This window comes from Triticum urartu, chromosome 1 (genome assembly GCF_003073215.2).
Source record: "Triticum urartu cultivar G1812 chromosome 1, Tu2.1, whole genome shotgun sequence".
NCBI lineage: Eukaryota > Viridiplantae > Streptophyta > Magnoliopsida > Poales > Poaceae > Triticum > Triticum urartu.
The window spans coordinates 441,664,823-441,684,327 of NC_053022.1; positions in this window are offsets into that span (position 1 = coordinate 441,664,823).

Below are 19,505 nucleotides of genomic sequence, written 5' to 3' on the forward strand. Positions count from 1 at the left end.
TGCAATGCTTGCAAGGCTTATGTGATGTGCATTACCGAGAGGGCCCAGAGATACCTCTCCGACAATCGGAGTGACAAATCCTAATCTCGAAATACGCCAACCCAACATGTACCTTTGGAGACACCTGTAGAGCTCCTTTATAATCACCCAGTTACGTTGTGACGTTTGGTAGCACACAAAGTGTTCCTCCGGCAAACGGTAGTTGCATAATCTCATAGTCATAGGAACATGTATAAGTCATGAAGAAAGCAATAGCAACATACTAAACGATCGGGTGCTAAGCTAATGGAATGGGTCATGTCAATCACATCATTCTCCTAATGATGTGATCCCGTTAATCAAATGACAACACATGTCTATGGTTAGGAAACATAACCATCTTTGATTAACGAGCTAGTCAAGTAGAGGCATACTAGTGACGTTTTAGTATGTCTATGTATTCACACAAGTATTATGTTTCCGGATAATAAAATTCTAGCATGAATAATAAACATTTATCATGATATAAGAAAATAAAATAATAACTTTATTATTGCCTCTAGGGCATATTTCCTTCAGTCTCCCACTTGCACTAGAGTCAATAATCTAGATTACACAGTAATGATTCTAACACCCATGGAGCTTTGGTGCTGATCATGTTTTGCTCGTGGAAGAGGCTTAGTCAACGGGTCTGCTACATTCAGATCTGTATGTATCTTGCAAATCTCTATGTCTCCCACCTGGACTAGATCCCAGATGGAATTGAAGCGTCTCTTGATGTGCTTGGTTCTCTTGTGAAATCTGGATTCCTTTGCCAAGGCAATTGCACCAGTATTGTCACAAAAGATTTTCATTGGACCCGATGCACTAGGTATGACACCTAGATCGGATATGAACTCTTTCATCCAGACTCCTTCATTTGCTGCTTCCGAAGCAGCTATGTACTCCGCTTCACATGTAGATCCCGCCACAACGCTTTGTTTAGAACTACACCAACTGACAGCTCCACCGTTTAATGTAAACACGTATCCGGTTTGCGATTTAGAATCGTCCGGATCACTGTCAAAGCTTGCATCAACGTAACCATTTACGATGAGCTCTTTGTCACCTCCATATACGAGAAACATATCCTTAGTCCTTTTCAGGTATTTCAGGATGTTTTTGACCGCTGTCCAGTGATCCACTCCTGGATTACTTTGGTACCTCCCTGCTAGACTTATAGCAAGACACACACCAGGTCTGGTACATAGCATTGCATACATGATAGAGCCTATGGCTAAAGCATAGGGAACATCTTTCATTTTCTCTCTATCTTCTGCATTGGTCGGGCATTGAGTCTTACTCAATTTCACACCTTGTAACACAGGCAAGAATCCTTTCTTTGCTTGATCCATTTTAAACTTATTCAAAATTTTGTCAAGGTATGTGCTTTGTGAAAGTCCAATTAAGCGTCTTGATCTATCTCTATAGATCTTAATGCCCAATATGTAAGCAGCTTCACCGAGGTCTTTCATTGAAAAACTCTTATTCAAGTATCCCTTTATGCTATCCAGAAATTCTATATCATTTCCGATTAGTAATATGTCATCTACATATAATATCAGAAATGCTACAGAGCTCCCACTCACTTTCTTGTAAATACAGGCTTCTCCAAAAGTCTGTACAAAACCAAATGCTTTGATCACACTATCAAAGCATTTATTCCAACTCCGAGAGGCTTGCACCAGTCCATAAATGGATTGCTAGAGCTTGCACACTTTGTTAGCTCCCTTTGGATCAACGAAACCTTCAGGCTACATCATATACAACTCTTCTTCCAGAAATCCATTCAGGAATGCAGTTTTGACATCCATCTGCCAAATTTCATAATCATAAAATGCGGTAATTGCTAACATGATTCGGACAGACTTAAGCATCGCTACGGGTGAGAAGGTCTCATCGTAGTCAATCCCTTGAACTTGTCGAAAACCTTTTGCGACAAGTCGAGCTTTGTAGACAGTAACATTACCGTCAGAATCAGTCTTCTTCTTGAAGATCCATTTATTCTCAATTGCTTGCTGATCTTTGGGCAAGTCAACCAAAGTCCACACTTTGTTCTCATACATGGATCCCATCTCAGATTTCATGGCTTCAAGCCATTTTGCGGAATCTGGGCTCACCATCGCTTCTCCATAGTTCGTAGGTTCATCATGATCTAGTAGCATGACTTCCAGAACAGGATTACCGTACCACTCTAGTGCGGATCTTACTCTGGTTGATCTACGAGGTTCAGTAGTATCTTGTTCTGAAGTTTCATGATCATCATCATTAGCTTCCTCACTAATTGGTGTAGGTGTCACAGAAACCGGTTTCTGTGATGTACTACCTTCCAATAAGGGAGCAGGTACAGTTACCTCATCAAGTTCTACTTTCCTCCCACTCACTTCTTTCGAGAGAAACTCCTTCTCTAGAAAGTTTCCGAATTTAGCAACAAAAGTCTTGCCTTCGGATCTGTGATAGAAGGTGTATCCAATAGTTTCCTTTGGATATCCTATGAAGACACATTTCTCCGATTTGGGTTCGAGCTTATCAGGTTGAAGCTTTTTCACATAAGCATCGCAGCCCCAAACTTTCAGAAACGACAACTTTGGTTTCTTGCCAAACCACAGTTCATAAGGCGTCGTCTCAACGGATTTTGATGGTGCCCTATTTAACGTGAATGCGGCCGTCTCTAAAGCATAACCCCAAAATGATAGCGGTAAATCAGTAAGAGACATCATAGATCGCACCATTTCTAGTAAAGTACGATTACGACGTTCGGACACACCATTACGCTGTGGTGTTCCGGGTGGCGTGAGTTGCGAAACTATTCCACATTGTTTCAAATGTACACCAAACTCGTAACTCAAATATTCTCCTCCACGGTCAGATCGTAGGAATTTTATTTTCTTGTTACGATGATTTTCAACTTCACTCTGAAATTCTTTGAACTTTTCAAATGTTTTAGACTTATGTTTCATTAAGTAGATATACCCATATCTGCTTAAGTCATCTGTGAAGGTGAGAAAATAACGATATCCGCCACGAGCCTCAATATTCATCGGACCACATACATCTGTATGTATGATTTCCAACAAATCCGTTGCTCTCTCCATAGTACCGGAGAATGGCGTTTTAGTCATCTTGCCCATGAGGCATGGTTCGCAAGTACCAAGTGATTCATAATCAAGTGGTTCCAAAAGTCCATCAGTATGGAGTTTCTTCATGCGCTTTACACCGATATGACCTAAACGGCAGTGCCACAAATAAGTTGCACTATCATTATCAACTCTGCATCTTTTGGCTTCAACATTATGAATATGTGTGTCACTACTATCGAGATTTAATAAGAATAGACCACTCTTCAAGGGTGCATGACCATAAAAGATATTACTCATATAAATAGAACAACCATTATTCTCTGATTTAAATGAATAACCGTCTCGCATCAAACAAGAACCAGATATAATGTTCATGCTTAACGCTGGCACCAAATAACAATTATTTAGGTCTAATACTAATCCCGAAGGTATATGTAGAGGTAGCGTGCCGACTGCGATCACATCGACTTTGGAACCATTTCCCACGCGCATCGTCGCCTCGTCCTTAGCCAATCTTCGCTTAATCCGTAGTCCCTGTTTCGAGTTGCAAATATTAGCAACAGAACCAGTATCAAATACCCAGGTGCTACTGTGAGCATTAGTAAGGTACACATCAATAACATGTATATCACATATACCTTTGTTCACCTTGCCATCCTTCTTATCCGCCAAATACTTGGGGCAGTTCCGCTTCCAGTGACCAGTCTGCTTGCAGTAGAAGCACTCAGTTTCAGGCTTAGGTCCAGATTTGGGTTTCTTCTCCTGAGTAGCAACTTGCTTGCTGTTCTTTTTGAAGTTCCCCTTCTTCTTCCCTTTGCCCTTTTTCTTGAAACTAGTGGTCTTGTTGACCATCAACACTTGATGCTCCTTTTTGATTTCTACCTCCGCAGCTTTCAGCATTGCGAAGAGCTCGGGAATTGTCTTATTCATCCCTTGCATATTATAGTTCATCATGAAGCTCTTGTAGCTAGGTGGAAGTGATTGGAGAATTCTGTCAATGACGCAATCATCTGTAAGATTAACTCCCAATTGAATCAAGTGATTATTATACCCAGACATTTTGAGTATATGCTCACTGACAGAACTGTTCTCCTCCATCTTGCAGCTATAGAATTTATTGGAGACTTCATATCTCTCAATATGGGCATTTGCTTGAAATATTAACTTCAACTCCTGGAACATCTCATATGCTCCATGACGTTCAAAACGTCGTTGAAGTCCCGATTCTAAGCCGTAAAGCATGGCACACTGAACTATCGAGTAGTCATCAGCTTTGCTCTGCTAGACGTTCATAACATCTGGTGTTGCTCCAGTAGCAGGCTTGGCACCCAACGGTGCTTCCAGGATGTAATTCTTCTATGCAGCAATGAGGATAATCCTCAAGTTACGGACCCAGTCCATGTAATTGCTACCATCATCTTTCAACTTTGCTTTCTCAAGGAACGCATTAAAATTTAATGGAACAACAACACGGGCCATCTATCTACAATCAAACATAAACAAGCAAGATACTATCAGGTACTAAGTTCATGATAAATTTAAGTTCAATTAATCATATTACTAAAGAACTCCCACTTAGATAGACATCCCTTTAATCCTCTAAGTGATCACGTGATCCAAATCAACTAAACCATGTCCGATCATCACGTGAGATGGAGTAGTTTCATTGGTGAACATCACCATGTTGATCATATCTACTATATGATTCACGCTCGACCTTTCGGTCTCCGTGTTCCGATGCCATATCTGTATATGCTTGGCTCGTCAAGTATAACCTGAGTATTCTGCGTGTGCAACTGTTTTGCACCCGTTGTATTTGAACGTAGAGCCTATCACACCCGATCATCACATGGTGTCTCAGCACAAAGAACTTTCACAACGGTGCATACTCAGGGAGAACACTTCTTGATAATTAGTGAGAGATCATCTTAAAATGCTACCGTCAATCAAAGCAAGATAAGATGCATAAAAGATAAACATCACATGCAATCAATATAAGTGATATGATATGGCCATCATCATCTTGTGCTTGTGATCTCCATCTTTGAAGCACCGTCATGATCACCATCGTCACCGGCGCGACACCTTGATCACCATCATAGCATCGTTGTCGTCTCGCCAATATTATGCTTCCACGACTATCGCTACCGCTTAGTGATAAAGTAAAGCATTACAACGCAATTGCATTGCATACCATAAAGCGACAACCATATGGCTCCTGCCAGTTGCCGATAACTCGGTTACAAAACATGATCATCTCATACAATAAAATTTAGCATCATGTCTTGACCATATCACATCACAACATGCCCTGCAAAAACAAGTTAGACGTCCTCTACTTTGTTGTTGCAAGTTTTACGTGGCTGTTACGGGCTTAAGCAAGAACCAATCTTACCTACGCATCAAAACCACAATGATAGTTTGTCAAGTTGGTGCTGTTTTAACCTTCGCAAGGACCGGGCATAGCCACACTTGGTTCAACTAAAGTTGGAGAAACTGACACCCGCCAGCCACCTGTGTGCAGAGCACGTCGGTAGAACCAGTCTCGCGTAAGCGTACGCGTAATGTCTGTCCGGGCCGCTTCATCCAACAATACCGCCGAACCAAAGTATGACATGCTGGTAAGCAGTATGACTTATATCGCCCACAACTCACTTGTGTTCTACTCGTGCACAACATCAACACATAAAACCTAGGCTCGGATGCCACTGTTGGGGAACGTAGTAATTTCAAAATTTTCCTACGCACACGCAAGATCATGGTGATGCATAGCAACGAGAGGGGAGAGTGTTGTCTACGTACCCTCGTAGATCGGCAACAGATGTGTTGACACAACGTAGAGGAAGTAGTCGTACGTCTTCCCGATCCGACCGATCCAAGTACCGAACGTACGGCACCTCCGAGTTCTGCACACGTTCAGCTCGATGACGATCCCCGGACTCCGATCCAGCAAAGTGTCGGGGAGGAGTTCCGTCAGCACGACGGCGTGGTGACGATCTTGATGTTCTACCGTTGCAGGGCTTCGCCTAAGCACCGCTACAATATTATCGAGGAATATGGTGGAAGGGGGCACTGCACACGGCTAAGAAAATGATCACGAGGATCAACTTGTGTGTCTAGAGGTGCCCCCTTGCCCCCGTATATAAAGGAGCAAGGGAGGGTGCGGCCGGCCCTAGGAGGAGGCGCGCAGGAGGAGTCCTACTCCTACCGGGAGTAGGACTCCCCCCTTCCCTAGTTGGATTAGGACTTGGGGGAAGGAGGAGAGGGAAGAAAGGAAAGGGGGGGGCGCCGCCCCCCTCCTTGTCCAATTCGGACTTGGGGGGGGGGAGGGGCGCGCGGCAGCCCCTAGGCCTCCTCTCCTCTTCCTCCACTAGGCCCATTAAGGCCCATTAGGTTACTGGGGGGTTTCGGTAACCTCCCGGTATTCCGGTAAAATGTCGTTTTCACTCGGAACACTTCTGATGTCCAAACATAGGCTTCCAATATATCAATCTTTATGTCTCGACCATTTCGAGACTCCTCGTCATGTCCATGATCACATCCGGGACTCCGAACAAACTTTGGTACATCAAAATATATGAACTCATAATGAAACTGTCATCGTAACGTTAAGCGTGCGGACCCTACGGGTTCGAGAACAATGTAGACATGACGGAGACATGTCTCCGGTCAATAACCAATAGCGGAACCTGGATGCTCATATTGGCTCCTACATATTCTACGAAGATCTTTATCGGTCAGACCGCATAACAACATACGTTGTTCCCTTTGTCATCGGTATGTTACTTGCCCGAGATTCGATCGTCGGTATCTCAATACCTAGTTCAATCTCGTTACCGGCAAGTCTCTTTACTCGTTTCGTAATACATCATCTCGCAACTAACTCATTAGTTGCAATGCTTGCAAGGCTTATGTGATGTGCATTACCGAGAGGGCCCAGAGATACCTCTCCGACAATCGGAGTGACAAATCCTAATCTCGAAATACGCCAACCCAACATGTACCTTTGGAGACACCTGTAGAGCTCCTTTATAATCACCCCAGTTACGTTGTGACGTTTGGTAGCACACAAAGTGTTCCTCTGGTAAACGGGAGTTGCGTAATCTCATAGTCATAGGAACATGTATAAGTCATGAAGAAAGCAATAGCAACATACTAAACGATCGGGTGCTAAGCTAATGGAATGGGTCATGTCAATCACATCATTCTCCTAATGATGTGATCCCGTTAATCAAATGACAACTCATGTCTATGGTTAGGAAACATAACCATCTTTGATCAACGAGCTAGTCAAGTAGAGGCATACTAGTGACACTCTGTTTGTCTATGTATTCACACAAGTATTATGTTTCCGGTTAATACAATTCTAGCATGAATAATAAACATTTATCATGATATAAGGAAATAAATAATAACTTTATTATTGCCTCTAGGGCAATATTTCCTTCACTACGTGTGAAGCGGAATACATAGCTACTTCGGAAGCAACAAATGAAGGAGTCTGGATGAAGGAGTTCATATATGATCTAGGTGTAATACCTAGTGCATCGGTCCAATGAAAATCTTTTGTGAAAATACTGATTGCCTTGGCAAAGGAAAATCCAGATTCACAAGAGAACCAAGCACATCAAGAGACACTTTCAATTCCATCTGTGATTCAAGTCAAGGAAGGAGACATAGAGATTGCAAGATACATATGGATCTGAATGTTGCAGACCCGTTGACTAAAGCCTATCTCACGAGCGAAAATGATCAACACCAAGACTCCATGTGGGTGTTAGAATCATTACTATGTAATCTAGATTATTGACTCTAGTGCAAGTGGGAGACTGAAGAAATATGTCCTTAGAGGCCAATTAATAAAGTTGTTATTTATATTTCCTCTTATATCATGATAAATGTTTATTATTCAATGCTAGAATTGTATTAACGGAACTTAATACATGTGTGAATACATAGACAAACAGAGTGTCCTAGTATGCCTCTACTTGACTAGCTCGTAACCAAAGATGGTTAAGTTTCCTAGCCATAGTATAGCGTGTGCGATAGTTGTCGTGTACGGCAATGTTACGATGGTCCGACGTTTCGTAATCCTGTCCGACACTCGTACGACGATTAGCTAATCTTCTTAACAGTGAACCATTTGTGATGGGCCGCGCATCATACACATTCTATAATAGTGAGCCGTTTGTGATGGGCCGCACATCGTAAACGTAGCACCACACAATACCGACTGCAATGGCAATGCGAGCGGAAACGAGTTGGAGTACTGTAGGGTCCCTATCCCGACGGTTTCTGAGTCGTGTGGGAAGGACCCCCCTATCGCCCACACTCACTTGGCGATGGTTCCAAATGCAGTCGCGGAAAGGGGTTAAAAACCGTTTGTTTAGGAGTGATGCGCACCAGTGCACGTGCATTGGAAACTGAGGTGAACTCCTTCCTACTTGACATGCATATGGACACAAACGGAACTTGGGTGCTACCTCACCAAGATACTCTATGCCTCATTAGGTACGAAAGAGGAACACCACCAAGAAGCTAAGGAGAACCACCAAGTCCAAGGAGAAGCGCGCCAAGTCGCCATGGACGAAGAAGGATTCCCCAAGAATCTGGATAGAAGGTCCCAGGCGACCCCGTGCGCACGGGCCCCGAGACCCCGTGCCCACGGGCTACACTGGGAGCTACAGATGTAGCACCCGTGCGCACGGGCGTGTAACGTGCACACGGGCCAACTTACCCTGTGTGCACGGGCCCAACTTACCCCGTGCGCACGGGCCTCCCAGGATGGCCGGATGAGATTGCCTCTTCGCCCTCCCCTTCATCTACTTTGACCCCAAGGCTATAAGTCATACCTAGGATCATGTTTAGGGTTAGCAAAGTATTAGAAGAGATATTTGTGAGCTTTGCTCCTTCTACCACCTCCATTTGAGATCAAGGCCTCTTAGGAGAGGATCCACTTGTGGATTTCAAGACCTCCATCTTGGAGAAGACTGAAGGAAATATGCCCTAGAGGCAATAATAAAGTTGTTATTTATATTTCCTTATATCATGATAAATGTTTATTATTCATGCTAGAATTGTATTAACCGGAAGCTTAATACATGTGTGAATACATAGACAAACAGAGTGTCCCTAGTATGCCTCTACTTGACTAGCTCGTTAAACAAAGATGGTTAAGTTTCCTAGCCATAGACATGTGTTGTCATTTGATGAATGGGATCACATCATTAGAGAATGATGTGATGGACAAGGCCTATCCGTTAGCTTAGCATAATGATCGTTTAGTTTTTTCTGCTATTGCTTTCTTCATGACTTATACATGTTCCTCGGACTATGAGATTATGCAACTCCCGAATACCAGAGGAACACCTTGTGTGCTATCAAACGTCACAACGTAACTGGGTGATTATAAAGATGCTCTATAGGTGTCTCCGATGGTGTTTGTTGATTTGGCATAGATCAAGATTAGGATTTGTCACTCCATGTATCAGAGAGGTATCTCTGGGCCCTCTCGGTAATGCACATCACTATGAGCCTTGCAAGCAATGTGTCTAATGAGTTAGCCATGGGATGATGCATTACGGAACAAGTAAAGGGACTTGCCGGTGACGAGATTGAACTAGGTATGATGATACTGACGATCGAATCTCGGGCAAGTAACATACCGATGACAAAGGGAACAACGTATGTTGTTATGCGGTTTGACCGATAAAGATCTTCGTAGAATATGTAGGAGCCAATATGAGCATCCAGGTTCCGCTATTGGTTATTGACCGGAGATGTGTCTCATCATGTCTAGACATAGTTCTCAAACCCATAGGGTCCGCACGCTTAATGTTCGATGATGATTTGTATTATGAGTTTCGCGTTTTGATGAACCGAATTGTTCGGAGTACGGATGAGATCACGGACATGACTGAGGAGTCTCGAAATGCTCGAGACATAAAGATTGATATATTGGAAGGTTATGTTTGGACACCAGAATGGTTTCGAATAGGTTCGGATACTTTCCGGAGTACCGAGGGGTTACCGGAACCCCAAGGGGATTAATGGGCCACTATGATGCCCCCGATTTGACCGTACACTAATCATGCAAGCAAATGTGTACGACCAAGATCAGGGACTCACGAGAAGATATCACAACACAACTCTAGACACAAATTAAAATCATACAAGCTTTATATTACAAGCCAGGGGCCTCGAAGGCTCGAATACAAATGCTCGTAGACACAAGAGTCAGCAGAAGCAATAATATCTGAGTACCGACATAAGTTAAAAAAGTTTGCCTTAAGAAGGCTAGCACAAAAGTAGCAATGATCGAAAACGCAAGGCCTCCTGCTTGGGACCTCCTAACTACTCCTCAAAGTCGAACTCCACGTAGAAACATCCTCGGGATCCTCTGGCTCCTGGACTCCATCATATGATCGCAATAACTCGGAAAAGGGAAAAAAGAAGTAGCAAAACAACCGTGAGTACTGATCCAAAGTACTCGCAAGCAAGGATCTACACTACATATGCATTGGTAGCAATGAAATGGGTAGTATCTGTGGACTGAACTGCAGAATGCCAGAATAAAAGGGGGATAGCTAGTCCTATCGAAGACTACGCTTTTGGCATTCTCCATCTTGAAGCATACAGGAGAGAGTAGATTGTAAGTTCACCAAGTAGCATCGTATAGCAAAATCCTACCCGACGATCCTCCCCTCGTTGCCTTGTGAGAGAGTGATCACCGGGTTGTATCTGGCACTTGAAAGGGTGTGTTTTATTAAGTATCCGGTTCTAGCCGTCATGAGGTCAAAGTACAACTCCGGGTCGTCCTTTTACCGAGGGATACAGATATTCGAATATATAAACTTCCCTGTAGGGGTGCGCCACTTTACCCAACACGCTCAATCCCTCTGGCCGGACACACTTTCCTGGGTCATGCCCGGCCTCGGAAGATCAACACGTCGCAACCCTACCTAGGCACAACGGAGAGGTCACTACGCCGGTCTAAATCCTAAGCATGTAGGGGTCTGGGCCCATTGCCCATTGCACACCTGCATGTTGCGTACGCGGCCGGTGAGCAGACCTAGCAAACTCCATTACAAAAGAAGTTGCGTTACACGGTCCAACCCCAGCGCATGTCACTCGGTCGCTGACGTCAAGAAGGCTTCGGCTGATACCACGATGTCGAGTGCCCATAACTGTTCCCGCGTAGTTAGTTAGTGCATATAGGCTAGTGGCCAGACTCAGATCAAATATCCAGATCTCGTTAAGCGTGTTATTTGAAGTACCCGCGGACGCCGACTAGGGCCAGGCCCACCTGTCTCCTAGGTGGTCACAACCTGCCTTGTCGCTCCATCACAAAGTAACACTCGGGGGCTGTCGAGAACCTAGGCCCACCACTACATGGATGGAACCACCTGCCCCTTCAGCCCCCATCTCCAAATTATCAACATAAGTATGTAATAGTATAGTATATACCCGTGATCACCTCCCTAGTGATCACGGCCTAGTAGTATAGCATGGTAGACGGACAAGAGTGTAGGGCCACTGATGTAATACTAGCAACCTATTCTAAGCATTAGGATAGCAGGTAAAGGTATCAACAATTGTAGCAACAATGACAGGCTATGCATCAGAATAGGAGCTATTGAATCAACAATAGTAGCAAACCTAATGCAAGAATAAGGGAGAAGAGAGTGGGCGATATCTGGTTGATCAAAGGGGGGCTTGCCTGGTTGCTCTGGCAAGCAGGGGTCATCAACAACGTAGTCGATCGGGGCAGCAGCGTCATCCGTCTCGTAGTCTGCCAGAGAGAAGAGGGGAAAGAAACAATGAATACAATGGAAACAGATGCATAACGATGCATGACATGACATTAAGTGGTGCTAGGTGTGCCCTAACGCGGTGGTAGGTGATACTAGCAAAGTGGGGGAAACATCCGGGGAAGTATTCTCGGTGTTTGATGTTTTCGGACTGATGAACCGGAGGTGGATTGTTGCATGTTCGCTATGCTAGGGATGTGTGGCAGATGAATGGACTGCGTATTCGGCTTCGTCTTGTCGTTCTGAGTAACTTTCATGCATACAATATTTTCATCCGAGTTATGGTTTATTTTATATTATTTTATGAAGTTTTAATTCATTTTTAGAATTAACAGAATTAATTAAATTAGAAAATGCAATTATGACACCAGCATGACGTCAGCGGTCAACTGTGGACTTTGACTAGTCAACAAACCACTGGGTCCCACATGTCATTCTCTGCTAACTAACTAACCAACTTAATTAGTTTTATTAACATATTAATTAGGTTAAGTTAATTAACTTAGTTAATTAATTAATTAATTATTAATTATATTTTTTCTTTTTTTTCTCAGTGCGTGGGCCCCGTTCGTCATTTGGCCAGGAGGCCATAGGGGCGATGGGCAGGCGGGCAGCGGGCGCAACCCGCACAGGGTCGAGCCCGCTCGCGAGGCAGCGGGGCGATGCCGCGGTGATGCACGACGGCTGCCGGAGGCCGTGCAGGCAGCAACCGGAGGCTTGAGGTAGAGGCGGCGGCTGCGCTCGGCGATTGGTGGCGAGCAAGGAGGGGTCGGCGATGCGCGGCGTGGCCGGTAGCGGTGCGAGGCGCGGCAGGGTAGCGGGAGTAGTGGGGTGCCTTGGCGGTGCGCGGATGGGCGCCGACGGCGGTGGTCAGTGAGCAGCTGTAGCGGGGCGGAACGGTTGGGGCAGCGGTCGGGCCGACGAATGGCGAGCCACGGCTGGGCAGGGAGGCGCGAGCTCGACGGAGGCACTAAGTGCGAGCGGCGGTGAGCAGCGCGTGTAGGCGAGGCCGGAGAGCGGCCACAGAGGGGAGGGCACGCGCTGGCCAATGAGCAAGGGCCGCTGGGAGTGGCAGTGCTAGGCAGGAGTAGCGGCGGCTACGTGAGGGCAGGCAGCAGCGCAGCAGAGCAAGCAGCATCAGTAGATGAGCGCGAGCGGCTGCGTTGCAGTGCGTGTGGGCTCGCGGTCAGGCAAGGCGCGCGCGCATGCCGGGCGCGGCGACGACAGCGGGGAGCATGAGCGGCACGGTGGAGGTATGGTGTTCGGAGAGATGGCCTGAGTACGTTCCGTGCTCGGCCGGGAGACTGATGGCAACGATGGCAGCTAGTGCGGCGGCGACAAGGAGCTTCGGCCATGGCGGAAACAACGCGGGGAGCGCGCTACGGGGGAGAAAGAGATGTGGCAGGAGAGGGGAAAGGAGCCGGAGCTCACCGGGAAGGCACAAGGAGGCTCGGCGTTGGCTTAGGAGCAGCAGAGGCGCCAGAATCGTCGAGGATCGCTGGCGTCCGTCGAGGAAGAAGACAGTCGGATCCAGCAATGTGGGGTCTTCGGCTCGAGCTCGTGGGCATAGGGAACTGATACGTCTCCGTCGTATCTATAATTTTTGATTGTTCCATGCCAATATTATACAACTTTCATATACTTTTGGCAACTTTTTATACTATTTTTGGGACTAACATATTGATCCAGTGCCCAATGCCAGTTCCTGTTTGTTGCATGTTTTTTGTTTTGCAGAATATCCATATCAAACGGAGTCCAATCATAATAAAAACTGACGGAGACTTTTTTTTGGAATATATATGATTTTTGGGAAGAAGAATCCACGCGAGACGATGCTCGAGGGGCCCACGAGGTAGGGGGGCGTGCCATGGGGAGGCAGGCGCGCCCCTGACCCTCGTGGCCACCCCGTAAGGTGGTTGATGCCCTTCTTTCGCCACAAGAAAGCTAATTTCCGGATATAGATCGTATCAAAATTTCAGTGCAATCAGAGTTATGGATCTCCAGGAATATAAGAAACGATGAAAGGGAAGAATCTGGGAACGCAGAAACAGAGAGAGACAGAGAGACAGATCCAATCTCGGAGGGGCTCTCGCCCCTCCCTTGCCATGGAGGACATGGACCAGAGGGGAAACCCTTCTCCCATCTAGGGAGGAGGTCTAGGAAGAAGAAGAAGGAGGGGGGCTCTCTCCCCCTCGCTTTCGGTGGCACCGGAGTGCCACCGGGGGCCATCATCATCACCACGATCTACACCAACACCTCCGCCATCTTCACCAACATCTCCATCACCTTCCTCCCTCTATCTACAGCGGTCACTCTCCCGCAACCCGCTGTACCCTCTACTTGAACATGGTGCTTTATGCTTCATATTATTATCCAATGATGTGTTGCCATCCTATGATGTCTGAGTAGATTTTCGTTGTCCTATCGGTGGTTGATGAATTGCTATGATCGATTTAATTTGCTTGTGGTTATGTTGCTGTCCTTTGGTGCCCATCATATGATTGCGCGCATGGATCACACCCTAGGGTTAGTTGTATGTTGATAGGACTATGTATTGGAGGGCAAGAGTGACAGAAGCTTCAACCTAGCATAGAAATTGATGCATACGGGATTGAAGGGGGACCAATATATCTTAATGCTATGGTTGGGTTTTACCTTAATGAACATTAGTAGTTGCGGATGCTTGGTAATAGTTCCAATCATAAGTGCATAGAATTCCAAGTCAGGGATGACATGCTAGCAGTGGCCTCTCCCACATAATACTTGCTATCGTCTAGTAAAGTATTCAATTGCTTAGGGACAATTTCGCAACTCGTACCACCACTTTTCTACACTCGCTATATTTACTTTATTGTTTCTTTATCTAAACAGCCCCTACTTTTTATTTACATACTCTTTCTTATCTTGCAAACCTATCCAACAACACCTACAAAGTACTTCTAGTTTCATACTTGTTCTAGGTAAAGCGAACGTCAAGCGTGCGTAGAGTTGTATCGGTGGTCGATAGAACTTGAGGGAATATTTGTTCTACCTTTAGCTCCTCGTTGGGTTCGACACTCTTACTTATCGAAAACTGTTGCGATCCCCTATACTTGTGGGTTATCAAGACCTTTTTCTGGCGCCGTTGCCGGGGCGCAATAGCGTGGGGTGAATATTCTTGGGTGTGCTTGTTTGCTTTATCACTAAGTAATTTTTATTTGTTGTTCTTAGTTGTTTTCTATCTTTAGTTATGGGTAGGAAACGCAAAATACCAAAAAAATTAGTTGTACCTACTAAGCCAATGGTTGAAGAACCACTCAAGATCTATCACACTGCTGAAGCTTATTACTTGGATCATCTTCGATCCCTATGTGCTCGTGCTGAAACCCCAACTAGCTTAGTTGAGGGCAAATCTTTAGATGAGCATGCTTGTTATGTGCAACACCGAATATCTGAATAAGGGAAAACTTTACTGGATCAAATTCATCATTTGCAATGCTATGCTTGGAATTTATGTGAAATATATGATTTTACTTGTTGTTCTGAAAACCCTAAGAAACACCTTCCCTATCAATGTGAGTTTAGTGATAATGGAATCATATCTTCGTATGCTAAGGGTGTTTATAATTACTATGATGTTCAACAAATTGAAGAATTTGTTGCTTTTAAGGGTGCTTATGAAATTGCTCCTTTGATTGAAAAGTATGATGCTACTCTTTACAAATCTGAAAATTTTGCCATACTTAAATATTGCTATGATAATTATGCTTGTAATGCCTATGTTGAACCATATATTGAGTACTACTCCACTGCCCAAGAAGAGACTAATATTTTGCAGGAGTCTATGGAAGAAGAAATTGATGAAACTGTGAGCTCATTAGATGAAAAAGATGACGAGGAGAGCGAAGAACAAAAGGAGGAAGAGCATATTAGCTACCCATGCCCACCTTCTAATGAGAGTAACTCTTCAACTCATACATTGTTTAATTTCCCTTCGTGCTTACCGGAGGATGATTGCTATGATGATTGTTATGATCCTGTTGATTCTTTTGAAATATCCCTTTTTGATGATGCTTGCTATGCTTGTGGCCAAGATGCCAATATGAATTATGCTTATGGAGATGAACTTGCTATATTTCCTTATGTTAAACATGAAATTGTTGCTGTTGCACCCATGCATGATAGTCCTATTATCTTTTTGAATTCTCCCGACTACACTATATCGGAGAAGTTTGCACTTATTAAGGATTATACTGATAGGTTGCCTTTTACCGTTACACATGATGATTTTGATGAATATAATATGCATGTTCTTGCTGCCCCTACTTGCAATTATTTTGAGAGAGGAACTATATCTCCACCTCTCTATGTTTCCAATATGATAAAATTGCAAGAAACTCTTTATACCATGCATTGGCCTTTACTATGTGTGCATGAATTGTTCTTTTATGACATGTCGATGCATAGGAAGAGAGTTAGACTTCGTCATTACTTGATATATGTTTCTTTGTGCTCACTACTAAATTACAAATCATTGTTAATTAAAATTGGCTTTGATATACCTTGGGATCCGGGTGGATCCATTACTTGAACACTATGTGCCTAGTTTAATGGCTTTAAAGAAAGCACTGCCAGGGAGACAACCCGGAAGTTTTAGAGATTCATTTATTTCTGTTGTGTGCTTTTATAAAGTTTAGAAATAAAAATAATGTGCCAAGGTTTGCCTTTAGGATGTTTACATTTGCTTGATGGTTTGTACGGTGCAGGACAGAAACTTTGGCTGTAGTGCGCGATTTTACATTTTAGCTGGAACGTCAAATGGCTATGATTCTTTTTGCACTGTCTTCCTATAAAAATTGTTTATTTTTCCTAATTTTGGTAGAATTTTTCAAGTATTGGAAGTATGGTGAATGTTCAGATTATTACAGACTATTCTATTTTAGACAGATTCTGTTTTTGATGCATAGTTTGCTTGTTTTGATGAAACTGTCAATTTATTTCAGTGGATTAAGCCATGAAAAAGTTATATTACAGTAGACACAATGCAAAAAAATATGAATTGGTTTGCAACAGTACTTAGACTAGTGATTTGCTTTATTATACTAACGGATCTTACCGAGTTTTCTGTTGAAGTTTTGTGTGGATGAAGTGTTCGATGATCGAGAAGGTCTTGATGTGAGAAGAAGGAAGAGAGGCAAGAGCTCATGCTTGGGGATGCCCGAGGCACCCCAAGTAAATATTCAAGGAGACTCAAGCGTCTAAGCTTGGGGATGCCCCGGAAGGCATCCCCTCTTTCTTCAACAAGTATCGGTATGTTTTCGGATTCATTTTGTTCATGCGATATGTGCAATCTTGGAGCATCTTTTGCATTTAGTTTTCATTTTTATTTTATGCACCATGCTGGTATGAGATAGTCCTTGGTTGATTTATATAATGCTCTATGCACTTCACTTATATCTTTTGAGTATGGCTTTATATAATGCTTCATGTGCTTCACTTATATCATTTGAAGTTTGGATTGCCTGTTTCTCTTTACATAGACAACCACCATTTGTAGAATGCTCTTTTTCTTCACTTAGATTTTTAGAGCACGGGCATATCTTTTGTAGAAAGAATTAAACTCTCTTGCTTCACTTATATCTATTTAGAGAGATGATAGGAACTGGTCATTCACATGGTTAGTCATAAAATCCTACATAAAACTTGTAGATCACTGAATATGATATGTTTGATTCCTTGCAATAGTTTTGCGATATAAAGATGGTGATATTAGAGTCATGCTAGTGGGTGGTTGTGAATTGTAGAAATACTTGTGTTGAGGTTTGTGATTCCCGTAGCATGCAAGTATGGTGAACCGTTATGTAACGAAGTCGGAGCATGAGGTATTTATTGATTGTCTTCCTTATGAGTGGCGGTCGGGGATGAGCGATGGTCTTTTCCTACCAATCTATCCCCCTCGGAGCATGTGTGTAGTACTTTGTTTTGATAGCTAATAAACTTTTGCAATAAGTATGTGAGTTCTTTATGACTAATGTTGAGTCCATGGATTATACACACTCTCACCCTTCCACCATTGCTAGCCTCTCTAGTATCGTGCAACTTTCGCCGGTACCTTAAACCCACCATATACCTTCCTCAAAATAGCCACCATACCTACCTATTATGGCATTTCCATAGCCATTCCGAGATATATTGCCATGCAACTTCCATCATCATCATATACATGACTTGAGCATTCATTGTCATATTGTCTTGCATGATCGTAAGATAGCTAGCATGATGTTTTCATGGCTTGTCCGTTTTTTGATTTCATTGCTACGCTAGATCATTGCACATCACGGTACACCGCCGGAGGCATCCATATAGAGTCATACTTTGTTCTAGACATTGAGTTGTAATATTGAGTTGTAAGTAAATAAAAGTGTGATGATCATCATTATTAGAGCATTGCCCCAATGAGGAAAGGATGATGGAGACTATGATTCCCCCATAAGTTGGGATGAGACTCCGGACTTTACAGAAAAATAAAAGAGGCCAAAGAAGCCCAAATAAAAAAAAGAGGCCAAAGAAGCCCACCAAAAAAATAATAAAAAAACAAAAAATGAGAGAAAAAGAGAGAAGGGGCAGTGCTACTATCTTTTTTCCACACTTGTGCTTCAAAGTAGCACCATGTTCTTCATATAGAGAGTCTCTTGAGTTATCACTTTCATATACTAGTGGGAATTTTCATTATAGAACTTGGCTTGTATATTCTGAAGATGGGCTTCCTCAAATGCCCGAGGTCTTCATGAGCAAGCAAGTTGGATGCACATCCACTTAGTTTTCAGTCTGAGCTTTCATACACTTATAGCTCTAGTGCATATGTTGCATGGCAATCCCTACTCACTCACATTGATATCTATTGATGGGCATCCCCATAGCCCGTTGATACGCCTAGTTGATGTGAGACTAGCTTCTCCTTTTTGTCTTCTCCACCATCATATTCTATTCCACCTATAGTGCTATGTCCATGGCTCATGCTCATGTATTGCGTGAAAGTTGAAAAGGTTTGAGAACGTCAAAAGTATGAAACAATTGCTTGGCTTGTCATCGGGGTTGTGCATGATGTGAATATTTTGTGTGGTGAAGATGAGCATAGCCAGACTATATGATTTTGTAGGGATAACTTTCTTTGGCCTTGTTATTTTGAAAAGACATGATTGCTTTATTAGTGGGCTTGAAGTATTATTGTTTTTATGTCAAATGATAGACTATTGCTTTGAATCACTCGTTTCTTAATATTCATGCCATGATTAGATATGTGATCAAGATTATGATAGGTAGCATTCCACATCAAAAATTATCTTTTTTATCATTTACCTACTCGAGGTCGAGCAGGAATTAAGCTTGGGGATGCTGATACGTCTCTGTCGTATCTATAATTTTTGATTGTTCCATGCCAATATTATTCAACTTTCATATACTTTTGGCAACCTTTTATACTATTTTTGGGACTAACATATTGATCCAGTGCCCAGTTCCAGTTCCTGTTTGTCGCATGTTTTTTGTTTCGCAGAATATCCATATCAAACGGAGTCCAAACGGAATAAAAACTGACGGAGATTTTTTTGGAATATAT